This window comes from Ixodes scapularis, unplaced genomic scaffold (assembly GCF_016920785.2).
Source record: "Ixodes scapularis isolate PalLabHiFi unplaced genomic scaffold, ASM1692078v2 PGA_scaffold4__175_contigs__length_147842914, whole genome shotgun sequence".
Classification (NCBI taxonomy): Eukaryota; Metazoa; Arthropoda; class Arachnida; order Ixodida; family Ixodidae; genus Ixodes; species Ixodes scapularis.
The window spans coordinates 145,180,321-145,202,847 of record NW_024609879.1 but is presented as its reverse complement, the minus strand read 5'-3'; the positions used below and the strand labels follow the sequence as shown (position 1 = coordinate 145,202,847).

General features: G+C 42.8%; 1 pseudogene; it reads left to right on the top strand.

Moving 5' to 3' along the window:
* The first annotated feature begins 907 nt into the window (after nt 1–907).
* LOC8034850 lies at nt 908–19,406 on the top strand (annotated as a pseudogene).
* The last annotated feature ends 3,121 nt before the right edge of the window (nt 19,407–22,527 follow it).

The window sequence follows — 22,527 nt, the reverse complement described above, 5'->3', positions numbered from 1 at the left end:
AAAAATATTAGTACCTGAGTAACAAAGACGCTTCTGATAAGAACTCTATAATAATAATAATACTAATAATAATAAAAACAATCGAAGATAAAATTTCGCGCTGGTGCCAGGAAAACTGAAAATCCTTTCTGCAATGCTCGTACTGTAGTGGCCATATAGTAAAATGCTTTCAATCGTTCATTTATTCATGACATGTGTGTTTCAACGAAATCATGTCGTCTCGCCGTCACTGTACCGCACAGTAATTAACTTAATTTAGCTAGACACCACTATGGTTCACGTGGTCACATGGTCGATGACACTGTGAGTCATGTGGTCACGTGGCTGGTACCGCTACAGGTCATCCGACCACGTGACGTGTTTTCAGGCCACGCTAGGTCCCGTGGCATCGGGATGTTGACACCACGACGTGGGATCATGGTTCAATGTTATGAAATGTAGTGAGGTTGGGTATGTAAAGTGATGTCGCGTCACGTGATGTGGTCACGTGACGTCAGGTGACGTCACGTGGCCTGACGGGTTTGTCTCCTCATTAGATGTTTTTTGAAAAGGGCTTTTCTTTCGTGATCTGTGACAGCATGACACTTCTATGATGTCATCAGGCGGATAGCGAGGGACCATTTATGAGAAGGCGAAAAACACACCAGTTGAACACGTGTTCTAGGCAGCCGCACTATGGAAATGTCAGGTAGTTACGCGTACGCTCACCTTTCACGACTTTCACGCCTCTAGCCTTTAGCACGAAGCAACATGGTTAAGCCTGGGCTTTTTCCAAAACCACCCACGCTCTGGATTTTCTTTGCTTTTAAAAAGACAGATGGGAGTTTTTTTGTTTTTTTTTTAGTAAGAGAAGAAAGGGCGCTTGAAAAAGGTGCGTTCCGAACTTTCATTGACGTGAGGCGGTGAAATGCTGACGCGGTGCCATACGCATAAAACAGAAGGTCTGGCCATTGTTCGGGAGAGTCACACCACTGAGCAAAATGAAGAAAGTCTTCATCTTTTTGAGTTTTATTGCATTCATTACCGCTTTGGACACAGCAAGCTGTAAGTTCTTAGTGTGTCTCCACTAGGCTGGGTATTATAGCTCGACCATTTCGGGTTACATAGAACTTTTTCCGAGCGATGCACAATTATCAAAGAAAACATGTCCCTAAGTTCAAGTCAAGCGTATGCGGAGCGCAAGTTCGTCTGCTTCTTGCTCAAGGGTTGCGATGATGTCAGAACGCCGAGCTCTTATTAACTGATTGAAAAAAAAAAATAGTGGGTCGACCTTAAGGCGTCTAGCCTTGAGGCCTACCCACTATTCAAAGCCAATCTGAGCTCTCCGTCGTTCTAACGTCAACGTAACTCCTGTGCTAGAAGCAGGCGACGTTCTCTCCGCATAGTTTGATAATAAAAAAACAAAAACAAATACTCTCGATGTAATTTCTTGTCAGTGCTTGCAAGCTCTCACATTGGCTAGAGAAACAGATTTTATCATTTAAGAAATAAAAATAATCTCAGATGCATCGTAGTTTTTGACAAGTTGGGAACGCCGGAGAGAAGTTTCAGTTTGTCTCGTCTTCAGCACGAGCTTCCTGCGGAGTCTCGTGCTCACCAAGTGCGCGCGAGCACCACAAGAATGGCGGAGGGCACAGGCGCGTGGTGGAGGCCAAGCGTTCGTAAGACAAGGCCTACCGTTCGTATATTCCTTTGAGTAACTATAAAAGACGCAGATATGTTTGGATATAGGATTATTTACCATGTAACGCCAACTAGAGTGGCAAAACAAAATGAAGCACCAGCTTTTATCGTTGAAGTGGAGGTAGTTAGATATAGTGAGAGCAAAATAAACGCAAATAATGTCGAATTATAAACCACTTTTAGGTCAATCGCATAAAATGGACGTTATTCCACCCGTTAATACGATATTCAAAGTCAATTCTGCGAAGAAAAATATTTCCTTTTTAAGTGATTGCATGTATCTTATACATGAGTGAATCGTTGGGACAGTACAGTACTCTCCGACCTTGATATGAATCTTTAAACTGTCCGTGTCATTTGCTCGAGATCTTTGACAATAGTTTGGTAGGAAATGTGGAACGTATGTTTATTTTTGTCGTCAAAGATTGGTTGCATCTTTGTGTAAACCATCTAAACATTAACTTTCCCGAATAGCGTCAAGCAGGGGACTCCTTGTGTACCCTCGCCTTTTGGAGGAGAGAGGATCCGACGGAAGTCATGTTCTGAAGATCAACGAAGACATCACACTTAACCTTAAAAAAAGTTCAGTCTTGGGGGAGGAATTTTTGTTAAAAAGTTACGTCGGCGATGTGGAAAAGCACACCTACGTGAGTCACGCCTTTCTTTTATTTGTTCCACCTCACGAGAGTAGTAATAAGTATTAAATAATTAGAAAAAGAAATATTTCTCTCAGAAACAGAAAGAAAGCTGTCGTTCTCAACCACCTTTTTCCAGCTCGTTACCTGCGCGCACTACAACGTATTACTACTACTCAGGGGCTTGAGAATGGCGCCTTGTCATAAACCAGGCGCCCTAAACTCGTCAAACACAAAGTTGGAGCCAAAAGTTAGCGGAGCAAGCCGATTGGATGCCGGCGAAAGAAGCGCCAAGTCATCCTCGGGATGAGCCAATCGGTGCGCTCCGTCAATTTTGGCCCCAACTTTGAGTTTGACTAGTTTTGAGGCCCAGTAGCACATGCCGAGAACCTCTCATGGGAAGTTTGTTCAGTTTAACAAACAAAAATGTCACATTAGAGTAATGCGCGATGGTTGGAGAAAGCTTAATAAGGCAAGCAAGGTGGGCAAATTTGGGATAGGTTACTTTATGTTAAGTTTCGTTTTCACTCACACTTTTCGTGCTTTATTTTGACACTATTACCGTTCGAAAATGATATACGGAAGTATTACGTTGATCTTGGGTGACCAGAAATTTGCCTACCAAAGCTATGTGTAGAGATAGGGCTAAACGCTCTCAATATTATGTTCAGTTGTTATAGGCATGTGTCGTGTCAGAAAAGATACAGCAAAATTTGCAATTTATGGTGAATTCCGGTTGTAGACCAAGAACCAAGAGCGGGTTGGTTAAAATACAAGAATCAAAGAAAGAATAAAGCTCGTAAGGACAAGGACAAACACACAGTTGTTTCAACTAGCAACGAACATCTACTGATGTCTCCTTCAATACGTACTATCTCACTCCCAACTTTTTAAGCAGAAGAAGATACATGAAAAAAAAAGGCCAGGAACGCGTGCTAGAAGTCAGTTTTCTTCGGCTTTCTTAACTCGGTGCAATTAACAGCGTTTTCATGGATCTTCTTTTTTAATTTAAAAAGTTGGGAGAGAGATAATACGTATTGAAGGAGTCATCAGTAAATGTTAGTTGCCAGTTGAAAGAACTGTCCTGTCCGTCCTTGTCCCTAAGTGTTTTTATTCTTTGTGTGATTCTTCCGCTAGTAGAAATGGACATGTTTCTAAAATCCGCGAAGGCGAGGAAAACCCGCTTCGTGGAGCACGCTCCAAATCGACGAGCGGAAAATGGACTCTCATTTTCGGAACGAACCGCCGGAGAGGGTCTGTAGTTCAAAACGGCCGCTGCTCGAACTTGATGAGCTCGAACATGACGAGTTCATTCAGTTTTCAGAAGACCAAACACTGCTGCCCCTGTCCAGCAGTAGAAGCAACACCCGACAGAGGTCGCGCTCATTATCCGTATTAATGAGCCCGTGTAGCAAATAGAGAGAAATATGCCCGAGTTCGGGACCTTCCGATTAATTTCGGCGACCTCGAAACGTTGGGGCACACACCGCCATTGCCATCGGAAGAGATAAGATTGCATGGTATTTAATAAACGCAGACTGGTATCGAAACATTACTTTCACAGTTGATACCTAGTCACTTCTTGTCTTGTTGCAGAAGAGAGCACCGGCGACATTCTGTACACAAATGTAAACAATCGGCTGTGGAAAAATTAACAGGCCTAAACTTGCCTCCGCTTCGATCTTCGGATTTTCTTTCGTTCTCTTTACCCGTTCTTCCTCTCGGGGTCACAAATGTTAGCGCTTACGATTTGCCATGCTCCAGTCCCGCCTTTGCAGCATCTCTATTTGAGCAGCGTACGAGGCGCAGTGCACGAAGGAGGTTATAATGGCAGGAGGTGGAGTCCGTATTCTCACTTTATTGAAGGGAAGAGGAACGGAAGTAGGCATGGCCACAAATTGCCCCCTTAGTCCCTCGGCGTTCTCCATCTGTTGTCTCTTTCTTCGAGTTCAAAGTTTCTTATTTTCTGCGCCGCAATCTCAGGTATTACTATATAATCAAATGTATACAGCTGGCCTGCACACTCATTGTTATTTAGAACACCCAGATAATGGACGCGCCATGTGAGTACGAGGCAGACAACCGCGTTGCCACTCCATTGCCGTGGCAACGCTGTTTTCTGCCCACTATTTACATGGCGGTGTCCACTGAATCGGTGTCGAACGGCTGGGATTCCGAACGTCATACTTGCCTGGCCAGTATAGGAAGTCGGCGTGTGTCGGACGCTATAGACACTGCGCCGAGAGCGTCGTCTAGAGCGAGTCGTCATAGCGCGGCTTTAGAAAGCAACCATATCAGGCGCCGTAGGCGGAAAACGCTAAGAATGGCACCGAGTTGAGAAAGCCGTAGGAAACTTGCTTCCAGCACGCGTTCGTGGCCTTTGGTCACGATGATGATGCGTGTGGGCATCTAAACTTTCTTTGGTGCGCCGATCGTATCGAAATCCAGCCGTGACAGCGGGCAGCCGAAGCTGACCACAGGCATGGAGCAGACGTAGACTGAGCTTAAGGTATCTAATCAAGCTGAGAGCAGATGCAGATCGCCGAGCGAACGGAACTGACGTGGCGGGCTGTTGTCGACCCTCGTCAAGATGGGCCGATTTCGACACGGCGGTTTAAGCGCGATAAAAAGCGCTTCACGGAGCCGGCGCTGCCACTAATCTGCAAGCGGTAGATGACCAACTTTAGCCGGATTTGTCAGCGGAAGATGCATGCGGGGTCCAAAAGGGGGCGCTTCTAGATCGGTCTAAATCTGCGAGTGGAATTCACCATAAGAAAAATTAAAAGTATACTTGATAAAATTTTCTCGATTCATGTGCTCGTATATGGCCAAGTTGGAAGTGGGCATATGTTGCTGTTTGGGAAGGGATGAAGTTTTAAGTAGTGGATCTTTGAAACAGTACTGATGTTGCAAGGATAGAACATTTCTGTGAAATCTTGAACACGTACAAATATAATGCAAGCGTTTTTGCATTCCAGTTTGACACTTGTTCGCTTCTCGGTATCTTGTTAAAACGTTAGGCATTTTGAAACAGCAGCGTTATCCACTTTTCTTTTCTTTGCCTTTTTTTAGATGGACGGTTCTTACCTGGAGGAAGACCTCTTCCACGATGCTGATGCAATGGCATCACTTACGCTATCCAACAACGGAGAATTACAAGTGGTTCGTGCATATTTTCAGCGGAGCTGTTAACGGCTAGTTTCCATAGGATCGCGTCCGTCCTCATATGACCTCATGACAGAGGTCTGGACAGCTACCGCCATTCATGAACGACGGCGGCAACCAGACAAACGACATGCCGGTTGTTTGGTGTCCGCCATCGCTCATAGATGGCGGCAACCTTTCGAGCCTTTTCACTCTGGCTTGCCTACTTGCGGCCGGCCATTTCTTCATTCTCACCATTGTACAGCTTTGCTGGTCTTCCTTCTACACAAGAGTGGAAAGGCTCGAAGTTTTCCGATAAATAATCCTTGAATGTGACCTTGAACCGCCACAGCTTAAATTGTCCGCGTGCCTAGCTTCATTAAAAGGGCGATGCAACAGTTTTTGTACTTTGCGCAAATACCGCTTAGAACGGATCCTTGACGTTAATTACCTGTAAAATACGGGTTTGTTATTGAGCTCACGTAATAGAAGTCCCAGAAAAAAAAATTTAAAGAAGTACGACCAGCGTTCACCCCCTGAACTCGCAGCCAGAACAAGCCACTACGTGATCTGGAGCCGATTATATGCCGCCAATGTGGATCGTAGCCAGTCCCTGGGGTTGGCAAAGCACAGGGCACGCGCTGAGTTCCTAACATTGTTATGGCTCGGCTTTTGTCGTCGTCGCAGCAATTGGACACGGGCCACTACACGAATGCTTCTCGAGCTAGTAATTATCACGAGCCCAAATCGAGTGCTCACGCAATGCTCGGGTCCAATCTATGAGTCGCATTCAAATGTCGTCACTGGGGTGTACTGCGAACGCCACGTTACGTCATCAAATTTCGCAAAGGAGAGATTGAATGAAAATGACCGCGTCTGTCCTCAAAATTACAGCGCAACAAAGGAATTTCTCGGCCAGTGGTGCTGCGTGCGAGTATCCTTGAGTCCCACTAGTGCCAGTAAGCTCGTGTATAGTGAAAAACATTCCAATTGAATATCGTTGCACTGCTGCTTTAAGGGCACCAGGATATCGAGTTAAACCAACGAAGGCTGGTTCACACACTCGCATTTGCTTACAACCGTGAGCTCAATGACCCCCCAAATCTCTAACGACCAAATAACACACTGGCGAACTATATCGGTTAGTTGCCGAAGACTTGGAATTCGCATGTTTACATTTTGTTTTGCGTACATTGTTTTTCTTTTCGGGCTTGAGAAACGTTTGACTAAGTTACAAATCGTTTCTCACACACAGCACGTACGATTGACCTCGTAAATACTGCCAAACATCCGACCTAAAATAATTCGCTTCCAGGGTCAGTCCATAGATGGCACAGGCGGGCCAGTGTGTTATTTCTCAAGAAATTGGGAACAGCGCGCAAGAAAAGACGAGGACAACGAGAGTAGAGCACAGGAGAAGCACAGGCTAGTCAGCGCTTGTCTTATGCTCTACTATCGTTGGCAACGTCTTTTTTGCGCGCTGTTCCCAATTTCTTAAGTCATGAACCAACTCGCCTGCATCGCCACCTTAATTCTGTTCTTTTTCGTGGAAAGAGGTCCCAAAAACTCGGTCACGAGGAATCGCAAGTGTGCGAACGGGTTCTTAAAGGGGCGGTGCAACGATTTTCGGACTTCGGTCAAAGATTTCTGGAAGTTGCCCCCTGACACTTCTGAAGTAGAGAACAGAAAACCGATTTCGCCTGCGTGTCCTAGTTTTTGCGTAAAAAAAAGATAAAGATTGGTATTTCGGGCACCCCTCAACTCACTCCCAGTCTTCAGGGTCACACCTGGTCGCACTCCCAGTGACGTCATTCGGAGTGCCGTGTAGCTTCCCGTGTGCTATCTCGGAGGACGCTTCCCCTCCCTCTCTCTGCGTACATTAGCGGGCGCTATGCTGCAGCTTAGAGCCGAGCGAGGTCACGTAATCTTTCCGCGGTAGTTCCTTCGGCTGCCACTTGGGGCTGCAGGTGGGGGAAAAAGCTCGACTTTTGCTTTGCGATTATGCAGCGGAATCGCGACATTTTTAATGAAAGAAGTGTTTTCTCTATCCTCTGGGACACGATAAACAACGTAAAAATGACGAGATGCAAATTCTTTTAATCATAAAATCGTTGCACCGCCCCTTTAAAGGGCTACTCCACCGATTTTTTCATTGTCTCCGATTTGCTTGAAATTTTGCTAAACTAACCAACAAACATCGCGAAAATAGTATCCCGAATATTAAGTCAAAATATTGTTTTTTCGCGAAGTTATTGAATTTACAGTTTTGGTCCTCACCGTGTTTTTCAAGCTCGAAGTCTCTACTGGCAACAATGAAAAAGTGACGTCAGTGGAAGGCAGGGATTCACTCTTTGGGCTGTAGATTTTGTTTTAAACTGATTCGAAGCAGTTTCATGGTGTCAAATGAATGCTTGGGAAGCTCGCTGCAGTACCCGCGCTCCAGCACGGAACAAATGATTGGCATATTCTATTTTTTGGCTGCTTGCTCGACTGGCAAGCCTGCCTGCCACTGACGTCACGGCCCTGAAAAGCGCGCGTATATTTGAATGTTGGTTTTTGCATCATTTTCATTTGCCGATTTCGCAATAACTATTATGAATTTTGCGATTCTAAATAGCATACCGGAGAGAGTAAAGGCCGGGGAGTCAGAAAATATAGTTAGTTGAGGTAGCTCAAAAAATCGGTGGAGTACCCCTTTAAATGTACATACATTGGGAGCTGAACGAACGTCAAGCCCCACCAACTCCCTTCCCCCCCCCCCCTTCCCCCCCCCCCCCCCCCCCAAAAAAAAAAAGCCAAGTTTTATTAGACAACATGATTAATCCACGCTTTAGGCTGGTTCATTAATGTGCTCCAGCCGGCGCCACGCTTTCCGATGTGCTTAATTGGTTTATCCGGTGGCTGCAAACGCTCAAAGTCAAAGAGCGCCGTGACGATTCAATTTAGGCGCTGCTCTATTGGAGCTATCGGATAATAGCATTGGCTGCGCTCGGACTTGAAATGGTGTAAAAGCTAAACCAAAACTTTCAAACATGGGGGTGCCGGCATTTGATACGAGTCTTGTATTTTACTTGTAAAGCAAGGCGGATGATTGCAGCACCTGGCATTGTACGTTGAGGGGTCATTGAGCTTGTACCACGAGATGTGAAGAACCTGTTGGCAAACGGGCTGCGCAATTCAGCCCGGGCGAACAGTACCTCAATGAAGTGTTAATGGAGTTCGTTCATGTTACTCTACTTCAATTTCGTTAACACCACTATCTTACGGCCAGATGTGATACCAAAGTACGACGATTGAAAGTTAATCACACGTGCGAAAATAGACGAGTGGTCATTTAGGGGATAATTGAGACTCATTAGCACATTTGTCTTTGACTGTAAGAAGTGTGTTTCGATCTCTTGTAACCGCTGGTCGTCTGGCGTCAGCGGTTACGAACTGTGTGTAACAGGTCTGAATGGTTCCTCGGTATTTACGGGATGGAATGTACGCGTTATATGCGAGAAGTGTTCGCTTACTACATTGTACGAAATATTTCAACTTTCAAGCCTACGATAAAGAATATTATACGTAAAAATTGTAATAATAGATACGCATATTATAAGTGTTCCAGTGTTTTCGATTGATGGTAACAAGAAATTATACCTTCACTTGACACGGTCAAGCGCAAATCTGTCAACCAGCTTTTGCCCATTGTAAAAAGTATCGGTAATCCTTTTTAGGTAGTACGAGAGATGTGGCCAGTGTAGGTCAGATTGAAATAATGTACAAATATGGTTAAAACAATGTACAAAACAGCCCATGCAAGCTCTGGCCGGTTGTCCGATTTGTGCTAATGAAGTTACTACATATTTACTTTGTGGATGCCGTGATGGTCGATTTTTGCTTTAGGAAGGTGTGATTGGGCCTAAACTGCGCATAATGCCAGCGCCTGAACAAGAACGCTCGTCGGAAGGGCGTGCGGCCCATATGATCTACGAAATTCCAGATGGGCATTTTGGTCTTCACAATGATACTGGTAAGCTAGAAAAAAGTAATTAGCCTATTGAATTCTAGAAGCTTAATAATATCCAAGGTAGCACAATTCTTTAGGACAAAAACTGGATTGTGTTTGGGCATCTAAAGCCTTAAAATGCATACACTAAAAGTGTATGGTAGAGCAAAACATTTTTTTGCTAGAACCTGAGTATTTTGACCTTAGATTGCCAAAACAAGTGCCAAAGTTAGGCTTCACGGCGGGTACTTTCGCTGTCATTTGGCATTTTTGGGCATCAATCGCCAAACAAGTGCCAGAGTTTTGGCATACCAGCTGATTTTTTTGTTCATCTTTGGCTCACTTCTTGAACTTTGTCAAATATGTGACGAGAGAGAGAAAAGCCACAAAAACGCCAAATAAAGGTACTCCGGCATTGGAGGAAAACCGTATTAGGCCCAAGTCTAGATCCATAGAATTGCCAAGCATATGCTAAATTAGGCATTTTTTTGTGTTCTAACTGAGGTAGATAAAGATCTATATATACTAATTTTAACTACAAGAAACTAACCTGAAACGCAATATTGGACGCCACCGAGATTCGTTCATTTTACCTAAGTTTACCAAGGATTATGCCTGCGTGGAAGTTTGTATACTTATTACCTTACATTTGTGTATTTATATGTGTTAAAAAGAGATAAAGCAGCCTTATTAAGCGCAGATATGTCGAGAATTATTACTAAATAAATGTATTAAGAATGTGCTTGATTGGCTCAGGGCAGAGGCGTAGCGGTTGGGTCTTATAAGGCATCAACCCCCCTCCCTCCCCCCCAAAAAATATGCAACCGACTTTATAATATACACATGCATTTTGACCCCCCCCCCCTCGTCTCTCCGCACCACAACTCATAGAAATCTAGCAACCTCAGCTCCCCCCCCCCCCCCCCCCCCCAGGAAAAAATACTCCTGGCTACGCCACTGACTCAGAGCTATCAAGCTTATAAACTACGGACTTCCTCGGAAAATGATGAAAAGTAATTAGAGTTATTGAAAAATAATAAGAAACCAAATAATTTCTAATGTTGATGTTTGGTTTCCAGTGCACCCTCCAGAAAGTTATTTCAACGTGAGCGAACGCGCTGTAAATGTAAATGGTAAGTGATTCTTTTACTATCATTTCTACTAGGATATTTTATTACTTAGATCTTTTTATTTCGGAACGCAGATGGTGGTAACAATGTTTTTGATCGGGTTTAATATTGTAACGACACGCTTATTTTCAGATATCTACAATGCGAAGATAATATATCCTGAGCTCTTTGTCCTGGTTGATACCGCGTTTTTCAATCAGTTCAAGAGAGAAGAAACGAAACTGATCAAATACGTTTGCAGAACTGTCAATGCGGTAAGTATAGGACCAGAATGGACCTTTTCCGAGAAGCGTTCTGCGCACGCGCGAGCGCCCGATGCCAAGCGGCGGAAGTCGGAACGAAAAATCGAGGAAATTCGGAAGGAGGCTGTATATCAGCGAGTAGAACACGTAACTGCAGCCTATATATAATTGTGTTACACAAAAAAAGAACGACGACGGAAAGGAAAACACGACGTTTGGTTGGACGCCACGGAAGCCCCTCTTTACAGTCGCGTTGGGCAGGCGCCGCTGCTCAGAGAGCGAAGAAACTGGTAGCGTAGCTCCCATTGTCGATTGGTAGCGCAGGTAGGTCACTTCCTCGATTTTTAGTTCGTGCAGACACCGCCTGGTGCCGTCGGTATGTGGAAAAGGTCCATTGTCTAGATGCTCAACATGACACTGGAACAACAATTTACTTTTTCCAGAAGTAAAGAAAAAACAAAGCCAACAACAACATGAAATCACTTCATTTAAGATTCCGACATTGGAAATCGTGAATAAAGAAAAAAAGATACGTGTAATACGAATGCTCCTATGAACCGACAAGAACCAAAGTGCAAGAGGGTGTTGAAATATAGGTCAATTTCTTTTAACAACCCACCCCCACCTATTTTTTAATTTTTAGTTAATTCAAAGTACAGTCAAAGCTGCGATTCCTTACCGGAGAGAAATGCGCTACGAACACAACGCGGCGACCTTTCCTAACACACGCAAACCTAAGCTCAACAAGCGGAACGAGTTCTTTCAGACCACGATTGCTTGTAGTCTGTACGAAATCGTTCCACTTCTTGCGCTTATGTTCACGTTTGTTATGAAAGATCGGCGCGTTAAGTTCGTTGTGTGAACACAGTATAATGCATCCGTACGCGTCTTGCGCCTTACGCGGAAAAACCATCGCCAATGACTTCCCGGAGGGTGACGCATTCATATAATTTATCCACACAACATCCCTCTAACGAACGCAACGTGAGACACCGGTGGCGTCATGCAACGTAGGGAGGCTCAAGTGAGGGTGGGTGCAACTTATAGATCGGGGATCAAGGGACATCGACGCCATTTAATTGCTAAATATTGTTGGGAGTCTATGGGGCAAAGGGTCGTTTTCTTTCCTAACTCAGGTCATAGAGGCCCATTAAGGTGCTTGAATAATTTACACGAGGTATAAATGATTACTTTTCCATAGCCACCAGTTTTGTTGCGGTAGGTTAAGTATTTTTTTAACTGGAAAATGCTAAATTCTGCCATCTTGAACGTTGCTGCTTGTCTGGCAACCCTGCTTTCTTCTCTCGATGTTTGCAATTCTCAGAGCGAGAAGGAAGCGAGAGAGGCTGCGCCAAGGCGTTCGTTGCTTGCAATGGGAGGCGAGAGGAGGAAAGGCGCATGGAGCAACAGAGTTGCAACAGAGCGGGCGTCTGCTCTCGTGCAGGCAACATTGACGCATATCCTTTCTCAAATCCTCTCCCTCAGGCGCCGCCATTCAATTGCAAACGCTCTCCAGGTTTTGAGTTGCGCCCACCCTCACTAGAGCCTCCCTAATGCAACGTAGCCTTAACTGCTGCGATCTGGCGGGCGCTGCACGAGACTTTAAACCGCATGCGTAGAGGGTCCAGTAACCCTCTACGCATGCGGTTTATTAAGCGGCGTTTTGCAGTAGCTGACGTGGCTTTGTGGTACTGGGGATTCTTTATAGCTAGCAACCCAACATTGAGTCCGTCCCCAAAAAAACACGGGAGACTTTTAGGGATTTTATTTTTCATAATATCAATATCGACGACGGCAGCCCTTCAACCACAGCCACTGCAACAACTACGTCGTTTCGAGTGTACAAAAAAGCCCATAAGAGCCGTTCATGTTAAAAAGCGGTTGCCTTGGGATTTCTACGATGAACATTTGACAAATATGTTCTAGAAGTGTGGTGCTTTAATCGATATATTTTCTTTACCGCAGATGAATTTAAGGTACCTAAGCGTTTCCCGTCCTGAAGTAGAGTTTAAGCTCATGGGAATTGAGATCCTAACGGTAAGAATTTTACTTTGTTTGAGTGAATACAAACAGACGTTATGTCACTCGAAACTCAAACAAACCGGTTGCGTCTTTCAATGTCTGTATTGAACTGCAAGCACCCTATGATACGCACAATGTTCGCTAATGTGAAATTTCAGCAAAATTTGAATGACATAAAGAAGGCCCCCATGTAGAGCATACTTATATATATACTCTGCATCATCCAAGCAAAGCATGGCTTGGATTGAGGTTGCTAGAAGCAAGTTAGAAAGAAGTATGGTGAAAGTTGTATAAATATTCCTTATTTCTTGTTTGCGATCAAAATTACATTCAGCTAAAAAATAGTATTTTCAAAATGTTTTCTTTATTACATGGAACCAGAGATTGCTTGTCACTTCATTTTTAAATTAATTTCACTGAAAATCTGGGCTTATGCTTTCGTTTTCTTTATCCCTGTTTCAGGCGGAGAAAGAACGCTTTCTACAAAGAGTTCAGGGTCAACCCCACTACATTTATGGGCCTCAGTCCTTGGCAACGTTGAGAGAGTATGTCAAGAGCCAAGCAGCTGCCTACAAATCCTACGACTTGGTGTACTTAATTACCGGGTAAGGAGCTCAAATCTAAGATCTCGTGGGCGAATTAGTTTATTAATGGTGCTTGCAAAAGAAACGCGTATGGAGTTCTAGGATTCATACATCGTTTAGCTTGCACGAACCTTTTCTCATGGTCACTCCAATAAATCGGTGCCTGACTTTTATCTGCGCCTATAAGCTAACAAAATTATTATTATTGCTCTAGTCCCCGATAGCCTAAAAAAAACTGAGCGTGGCAAGTCCTAATCGTTTAATTATCGCTAAGCATTTAATTATGTGTCAACGTCAGCCCCCCCCCCCCCCCAAAAAAAAAAAAAAAAAGCCGAAAAAGAAATAACGAAAACGCGTTATCACAAGAGTACACTCCCTGCGTATCTTAAGTTTGTGAGTGATTATAGCGGATGCCCTTTTAAATACTTGAAAATTTTTTTTGTTTATTTAAAGTGCCGAAGGAGATAGAAAAATGGGACAGTTATACATTAAGAGATACCTCTTGCTCGGGAAAGAAATGTTCTTGCGTAACCTAACTCTCACGTGGTTCGAACAATTGGACAAATAGGAAAGTGAAACAATGGGCAGATCTGCTATGACATAAATAAAAACGTAACTGTCAACGGAGATGCAATAATATACTGGAAAACACACGAACTACGAACTGTAAAAAGAGAAAAGAAACTGAAGTGGGCATGCTTATACTTCCGTTCAGGAGTTAAGTGATGCTCCTAAAAGCACGTTTTGACTGCCTTGATTATTTCTAGTAGAACTTGTATATCGGCACTGAAAAAAATATGGTCTATGTGAAGTTACGAGGTAAGCTAAACAAAATATGCAGGTAATAAAAGGGCCCATTGTTACAAGCTTTCTAGTTTGGTAAGTGGAATTTAGAAACATGTGGGGGGATTCTTCAGAAACTTTCCTTTTAACACGATGTTAAAATATAAAAAACAAAAGTATTAGAACTGGGAAATGTTGAAAACGATAACCTGTTGCCGAGAGGTTTCATAATTTTTTGGCGTGTTACAGTATAACAGACAAACATGCTACTTGTGTTTCTTTAGTGTTCTCTCTTCTGCTACAATATCCTAATCACCTATTACTACGTGACGTTTCAATTCAGAATTACACGGAACGGCGTTCCTGGAAAGCGTTCGTCTTAGGAGGAACGAAGGAACGCCGCCGTTCCATCTTGCATCGGTTGAGCGAGAACGGGAATTCGTTTCTTGTTCGAAGGAATAGCATGAGGAACGGCGTTGCCTATCTTGTTTGTTGATCTGCGATATTAATCAACTTTGGTAGGCATTGAGGCCTTTTATTATCGACAATTTCAACCTTTTTCTTTAAGGAACTAAAAAACGTCTCAAAAACAGTAAAAAAAAAAAAAACTGAAACAAACGTGAACGTTGAGATTCAATACGTTGTTCAATGTGAATATTTTCACTTGCCAGCCTTATTTTATCGAAGGATTGCCTATCGCAATGTCTGAATAAAATGGCACATTCTAAACTTGAGAAAGTAACGGGAACAGGTTTCTCTCGAACCCGTTGAAAAACTCGTAGCGGAAAATCGTTCCAAGATTAAGATGGAACGTTCCGATCGATGGACGAGTTTTTGTTCCTGTTTTAGAGGAACGTGTACTACAACACTGATTCAGATCCAAACAAACGCATACAAGTAACAAACTTTCAAATTTACTTCATATACTATGCTTTCGAGTGGATGGTGACGAGAGACATAATAAGTAAGTCACTGAAATTTTTGCACGTGCTAAAACGTTAAGATATACTCTTATGAAAACTTTTCTTATATGTGTATATTATGCGGATTATTTGCTTCCCTAATTTATTTGCTTTTTGCGTCGCATACAAATATCTAATTAACTTTGAAATTTTTAATTTGTAGGTTGGACATGGTAATAAACAAAGGATTCATTGATACTGGAAATATGGGTAAGAAGCTAGCAATATATTTAGTATGATTAATAATAGTCGTAACAATTTTATTAATTTCGGAGTCGTGAGCTGGAACTCAGAATTTTACTTCTTTATTTATAGGATATGCCTACATTGGGGGTGCATGCAGTGAACTGAAGGTTGGCCTCGGAGAAGACACAGCGAACACATTCCGAGGCGTTCACATAATGACGCACGAAGTCGGGCACATGTAAGCTTTTTTTATTTTTTTTTTTTTTTACTGGCTATCGTTCTGAGGTAAATGATTGGTTTCTTTGCCAATGTCCTAAGCTTGAAAATTACGAACGTCTCTTCTTTGATACGACATAAACTATCAAGTTGGCAAAGCGCAAGAAGTTTGAAACATATCTGCTGAGGTTTCTGAACTTGCCTCAATGAATATGGGCTCTGGAATATTTTCACGCGTTTGTGAGATTATGGAGCGTATTAATTAATGGAATTTGACAATAACTGCTGATACGTGGGCATGGATATTGAGGGCAATGTTTAGACTCAAGATTTTAAATTGTAAAAAACCTATTTAATTACAAATGCGTTCTGGAGTATGTCTTTAACCAAAAGGTTCAATAATAATTTTAAAAATTCAATAGAGCCAATACAATATACGTATGCTTCTCACAGTGACGCTTAAAAACTTGTATGTATGGGCCACAGGCTACCTTGGCCATTTGCATGAATACTTTTAGTTTACTTGCTTCCAGCTTTGAGTGAAAGTACAGGGCATGGACACTCACTAAAAGGCTAAATGTGACCAAATGTTGAAAAAATAACTCTAAACATCTATAAATGACTTTAGTAATTCAGCTACACTTTTCTTTATACTCTATCTAGCATGGGCTGCCCACACGATGGCGACTATGATGGAAGTCGCCTTAGGGGTCAAGGATCCCATTCGTGCCCGTTTTCCGAAGGCTACATTATGAGCTATTACGTCATCAACCTCAACCACTACAAGTTCTCGTGGTGCTGCAATAACCAGATTTCTACCATGTCTTGGTAAGCATTTGAGAGAGCATTTGATATTTTCGGAGCAACAGGTCAATATGGTACATTTTGTTCCTTGTTGCTTAGTGAAAACCGTCACGTCTGCACAGCGTTGACTCTTACAGTACATACGGGAGCTGATGTCGACTTGAGTTTTATCTGCTTGACAAATAACTTTCAGTTTACAACTAAACATAGTTCATACAGCTTCAGTATAAAGAAAAAGAGATGCGAGTCTTATTTACCACCTAAAACTGTATATTCATTGCAGTTACTAATGTAAAAGAAGCACTTAAAGTGCACGCGAGCTGGTGTAAGTTATACATGATGATTGAAACCTGAGACTGTGGTTTGAAAAACGGAGACTCCCTTTTTCTTCCTCCTTCACAAGTTTCTGTTTTTTAAACCACAGTCACAGGATTCAATCATCATGTATAGCAGTTCCTAATAACTTAAGTAGTGCAGGGCGTGGCTTCCTGATAAATATGTTTTCGCTCTGAGCAAATGAGGTCACTCCTTCTGTTTATTAAGCTCTCAGTGACTGTAGTGTTCAGATTAGAAGCGAAGCTGAATAGCGCGAATACAATGATCCTAAATAACACGACAGGGTATTCCAGGTATACTTAGGTGCACTTGTAGTTTTATCTGAAAGGGGAAGCAATATATGTCCAAGCAAGCTAAACGTCACTTAATTAATATTAGCTGAATTTTACGGAACTGCTTCAAGTAGAAGTTACGCACTAATGCTTTCGGAAATATTAAAATTGACAAAATGAATGGTAGTCACAGCTCAGGCGCTCTGCCATTGGTCTTAAAAGTTTCCCTCTCTATTGGGGCTGCTATGCGTGAAGTTGCACATCAAAATTTAGGAGCGTACGCGCAGCTAAGTTCAATAGTTTGTATATCTAAACTACTACACAGACCTCTATTTACCCCCCCCCCTCCCATAACTCACAAATCCAAGACACAATTTTAATGTAAACTTGGGCTATGCATGTCTAATGAAATTTAGCCGCTAGATAAATGCACTTTGCTGTAAGTTTCAAAACCGGCCTTTTCACATTTCCTGTTTTAACGGTGCTAAACTGATTAATTGCTCTCAATCACGATTTTTGCATATCATTTGAAAATATCGCTTTCTACTCCAACTTATGTGTCAGTAAATCTCACTTTGCTTCTTGAAAGGTCACCATTAGGACGGTGTCTTCATGAAAAAAATGCAAGGTCGACCATGAAAAAAACGAGCTCCAAACTTCCAGGCGAAGGACACACGAAGACTGGTCAATGTAAGAGGGCTTATCCCCGATTATCTTCAACCTATTACGTGAAGGTAATGAAATCTACTTATCCAAAATCTGTAGCTGTGCAGTAATCACTCTCTCGTTCACAGGACATGCCAATAGTGGACTGCGAAATGTACTGTTATAATCCGAGAAGCTCCTCCTACAACGAGGGACACTACAAGCTGAAATTGACTGACGGGACTAAGTGCGGAAACCATAGCAAGGTGCGTATTCATTGACTTCATGGTGAGCGCTAACCAGTTATACTAATTAGTTTTATGGCAATACCAATGAGGTGAATGCCTTAAAGCGATAAACTGGTAGCTGAAAGTGACTCCCAATTGGCCGCCGCCATGTTGCACATTTTTGACCACTTGACACGTGACCTTATAGTTTTACGTCTAGATTTTAATGGAGTAACGTGCACAAATAATTTCTTATTGATCCTTATAGCAGTACCGACGGGATAAGCTATTTTTCCTTTGTTTTAAGTCCAAAATGTACTTTTGCGACAGAAACTTGGGCAGCTTCGCCATGCCTCCGCTAGATGCGGTCAGCCGCGGTGTTGTATTTAAGGTTTTTATCGGAGCTAGACACTGATCTCAGGGGCTAGTAATATTGAAAACATAGTTTATCGTGTTTTTTCTTACAGTGATCGCAATACAAATCTCGGCTCAGGTTTGCTTGAAAGTCTCAGCATTTAGTACGGTCACGTGTCTAGTGATCAAAATTGTACATGGCCTCAGCCAAGTGAGGGTCACTTTTGCCTGGCGAACGGAACACCAATTTATTGCTCTAATCCCCTTTTACGTCTTTGGGCTATACTGACAAACGTATTCAAGTTTCGGATTGATCGTATACATTTGGTGAACCTATATTAGTGTTAAATCTGATGAAGTTGTTCGTGCAGGATAAATAAAGCAAATAATCGAATTGTTTATTTTAAGACTGTGATAAGATGTTTGCAGCATATATGGCCATATTGAAATCAAATTTGTTGTATGAATTTTAAGAATGACATGAACAATGGGGAAAATGCTTTAAATGTTTACGCAAGAAATGTTGCTTGAACTCAGTATATAATAGGTGAAACATTAGATAATGATTTTGTTTGATTTGTACAGGAGATATTGAAATTCGTAAACCATGCAAATGTCACCAAGGGACCATACCATTAATATAACAAGCACAATAAATTAAGTCAAAGTTGACCTTACCTTCAAACACTACGAAAACCGCAAAACAGTATTGACTACAAACTTCTAAAATAACGAGTGAAAAGAAAATTCTTTGGCTCGTTTTTCAATTAAATATATTTTAGGTTAATTGTGTATTACTGAGGGAGAGAGATTTTTCTGTCTTGGCCGATATGCTTTTTTGTATACGCTTAGTTCTGTGTGGAAATATGTGCTCACAAAATATTTGTTGGAAAAATCACTGAGTAGTAATTTTGTATTACTTCCAGGTTTGTATAAATGGCCAATGCAGATCTAGGCAGCGTAGTTACAGAACGTAAACATGCGTGCGTAAACGATATTCTCTTGGTGCCTCTGGCTCTCATCGGTATGAACCTAAAGGGATGTTGGAGTTACTATCCGTCCCATTTGCAACTCTTTGAACCTATATATGTTCGGTGGACAAACCCTCTATAAAAAGAAAGATTAAGGTTTTTGTCTCGAGAGATTGTACTATATGCCAATAAAATTTGCCTTCAAACGTCAAAAAAAAACTATTTTTTTGTAACCCAAACAAATAAATATTGTTATTTTTTTTGTAACCAAACAGTGTTCATTAATAAACATTTTGGTCAGACGTTTTTCCGATTCAATTTCATGCCTCTTTAAAAGTTTACTCAAATGTACAATTTATGGTCTGATCTACGCGTATTGCCTGTGGACCATTTAAAGAATGGCTCCCGACTGGTGCCCCAAGCATGTGTGCGTGAACATAGATTTTGCAAGCTTGCAATTGCATGTACTTGACCGCACGAGCACAGTCATGACGGCCGCCAGGTGCCCTGCTTGCAATCGTCTATAAATACGTGAAGAAAATATCAGGGAATGTCTAGCACGCGTTTCATCAAACAAATATTTTAACAGTACAGTGGAGCCAAACGTCCCTTGAGCTTGTATCTACAGACTCTCTCACAACGCAATTTGTAATTAATGTAGCCTAGTAAATTTGCCGCTACCAAAAGTGACAGCGCTTTTTTAACTCAGGGGGGATAACACGCCTATTATTATATGGGTACTGATTACAAAACCTTTTCACTTCAAGACCATGTGCATCTAATCTTTACGTCGACACCATTGAAGGTAACACTTAGAAGAAAAGTCAACAGACCATGGACCTTTTTCTGAAGTTTAAAAAACAGCAATAAAATAAACAGAAATATAAAACGCACGGATTTACCTATCTCCTCAGATAGACAGTCCGTTTATAAGCACTCCCAAACATCCTTTAAACACAACTTACGATTTGCAAAGAAACAAAAAATGAGGTGGCATAACGAAACATAAAAAGACAACCTTGAGACGCAATGACGTTCAGACACTCAACATATAAATTGAGAGTATTAACATTAACCAGACTTTTTTTTATCCCGGAGGCTTGTTAAGTCGGGATGAAAAAAGTTCAACGTTATTGATCGAAGTCTGGACTAAGAAAATGCTAACCGGCATCGCAATGGTATGCTGAACAAGTGCAGCAAAAAGTGTGGTCTAAAAGGTAGAGCTTCAACTCGGGCCGGCAAGAAGATTTCCCTGGCCGCAAGCTATCGGCGATGACAACGTTGTGTCGCCATCGTTGGAATCGTCGTGTGCATACGTCAAATAGAGCAAGACCTACTGGTGGATTCTTTGGGAATACTTTATCATGACGCATTCCCGAAGCGGGACGTGTGTGGCAAACGCCACACACGCCCCTCTTTAGGAAATGCTCACGCTGACCCCTTCACCTTTTTATTTTAGCTTTCTCTTTCTCTTTCGCTTTTTTATTTGTTACTGCCTCTTTTTGGCCTCGTTATGGGGTCAGTGTTAGCGTTTCCCAATGGGGAGCGTGTTTTACCTTTCACAAGGGTTATGCTGACGAAATCTCCAAGAACCCACCAATGGGTCTTCCTCTAATTTGTTTCGCCCCCTTTTTTGTGCTCTGCCTGTCAGAGTACGTCGACGCCCTTGGATACGGTCATCCATATACCTTGTAGTAAGAGCCACACCCATGCCACTCGTGGAAGGAACGGCATCTGTTTCACTCATGAATGAACCGTACTCATCGGTTTAAGTACAACACATATCACAGCCCACGCACCGCCAATACGGAAACGCGGAGCGAAGAACAACCGGCGACAGCAGTGCGGCAACTGAGAAATCCCCGCATTCCACCGCGCTACGACATAACACCTCCTTGGTAACAAAGTCGCAGTGCTGAATGGGATGTCGTCATCAGCGAAGGCCAACGCCTTCGATGATGACGACGATTGCTCCTTCGCTGGGCAGAGATTGGACACGACGATTCAGTCAACGTTCGGCTTAAAATTGAGTCGAAGCCGAACGCTAACGCAGCGCACGTTTCCACGCTTCCAATATGTGTCCAGCGTGGGCCTTCTCTGATGCTGCCATCTCATTCAGCACTACGGCTTTGTTATTTAAAAGGTGTTGCGCGGCGCCTCCCTTTCTCTGCCTCCGCCCAACCTGTGCGCATGACTTTGCCGAAAACGAAAGGGCTCGTTCTGACGAAAAGCCGGCGGTGTCTGTCCGTTTGTCATCGCCGGGGGAAAAAGGAGTTGACGCGTATTCACGTCAGCGCTTCGGACCAATGGGAGCGTCGCACACGACAACGGACAAACGAAAGACATCACCGTGTTTTGTCAAAACAAACGTTCACATGCCAACGCATAAAAAAAAAGACCGAAGGACGTGGCTACTGTCATAAAATTGTTCCATAAAACAAAGTAGGAAGAGTGTGGTGTCACACGCTTTGCAAAATGTCCATCGCTGAAATGAGCGAAAAAAGCTGGGCGAGTATATGGTACGGAAAATAAGCTTAAACCTCAAAACAAAACTAATTTTCCGATGTAAAATTTGACGTGAGCACGTGAAACGTATTGTTTAGTGTTACGTCGCAGGCATTACTTTTAGACCTCGGTTGATTTTCTGCTTCATCAATGGTGGAGTGGTTTTTCCTTAATAGCAGAGATTCTCTTTACAGGCACTCTGCGGGAAAGCAGACGTACGGATATTTGTTAAGGTTGCCTGGAAGACGTGATTGCGAGCACGCTCTGCAAACATGACCGAAATAGAAGGCACGAGTGCAAGATTTTCTACGTCCAGCAAGAAATTCGAGCGCGGGACGCTGATTGAGCACGAGATCTTCCCCAGCGTTCGGCTGGGAGTCGTGCTCGCGCTGATTGGATACGAGCACAAACCGAGCACTGATGTAGCGCTTGTCTCTAATCTCTGCCAATGGGGTGGCCCATTGTAGGTGACGTTGCAAACCCAGCGCTACGGCCTTCCGTCTCCGTAGTGTTGGCTCTGCCCGCGCTAGGTCCACGTCCGAATAAGTGACCGATCTTCTTCCGTCTGCAGGGTGGTCGCATAGGGGATTGAATGACACTTGCAGCTTGGGCTCGATTGCGCGCTGGCATTTTGAAAGGACCGTGAAAATCGGGTTTTTAACAGATTTCGACAAACTTCGGCACATTTATGTAGCTAAATAATACATATCACCAAACATAAAAAAATAATGTAATAAAATGTTTTTAGGCAAAAAAAACATTTGAACACATCAACTGTTTTATGGGCCGTCTCTACGAGAAGTAGACATGGAAGAACGTCATGGATGAGCGTCTT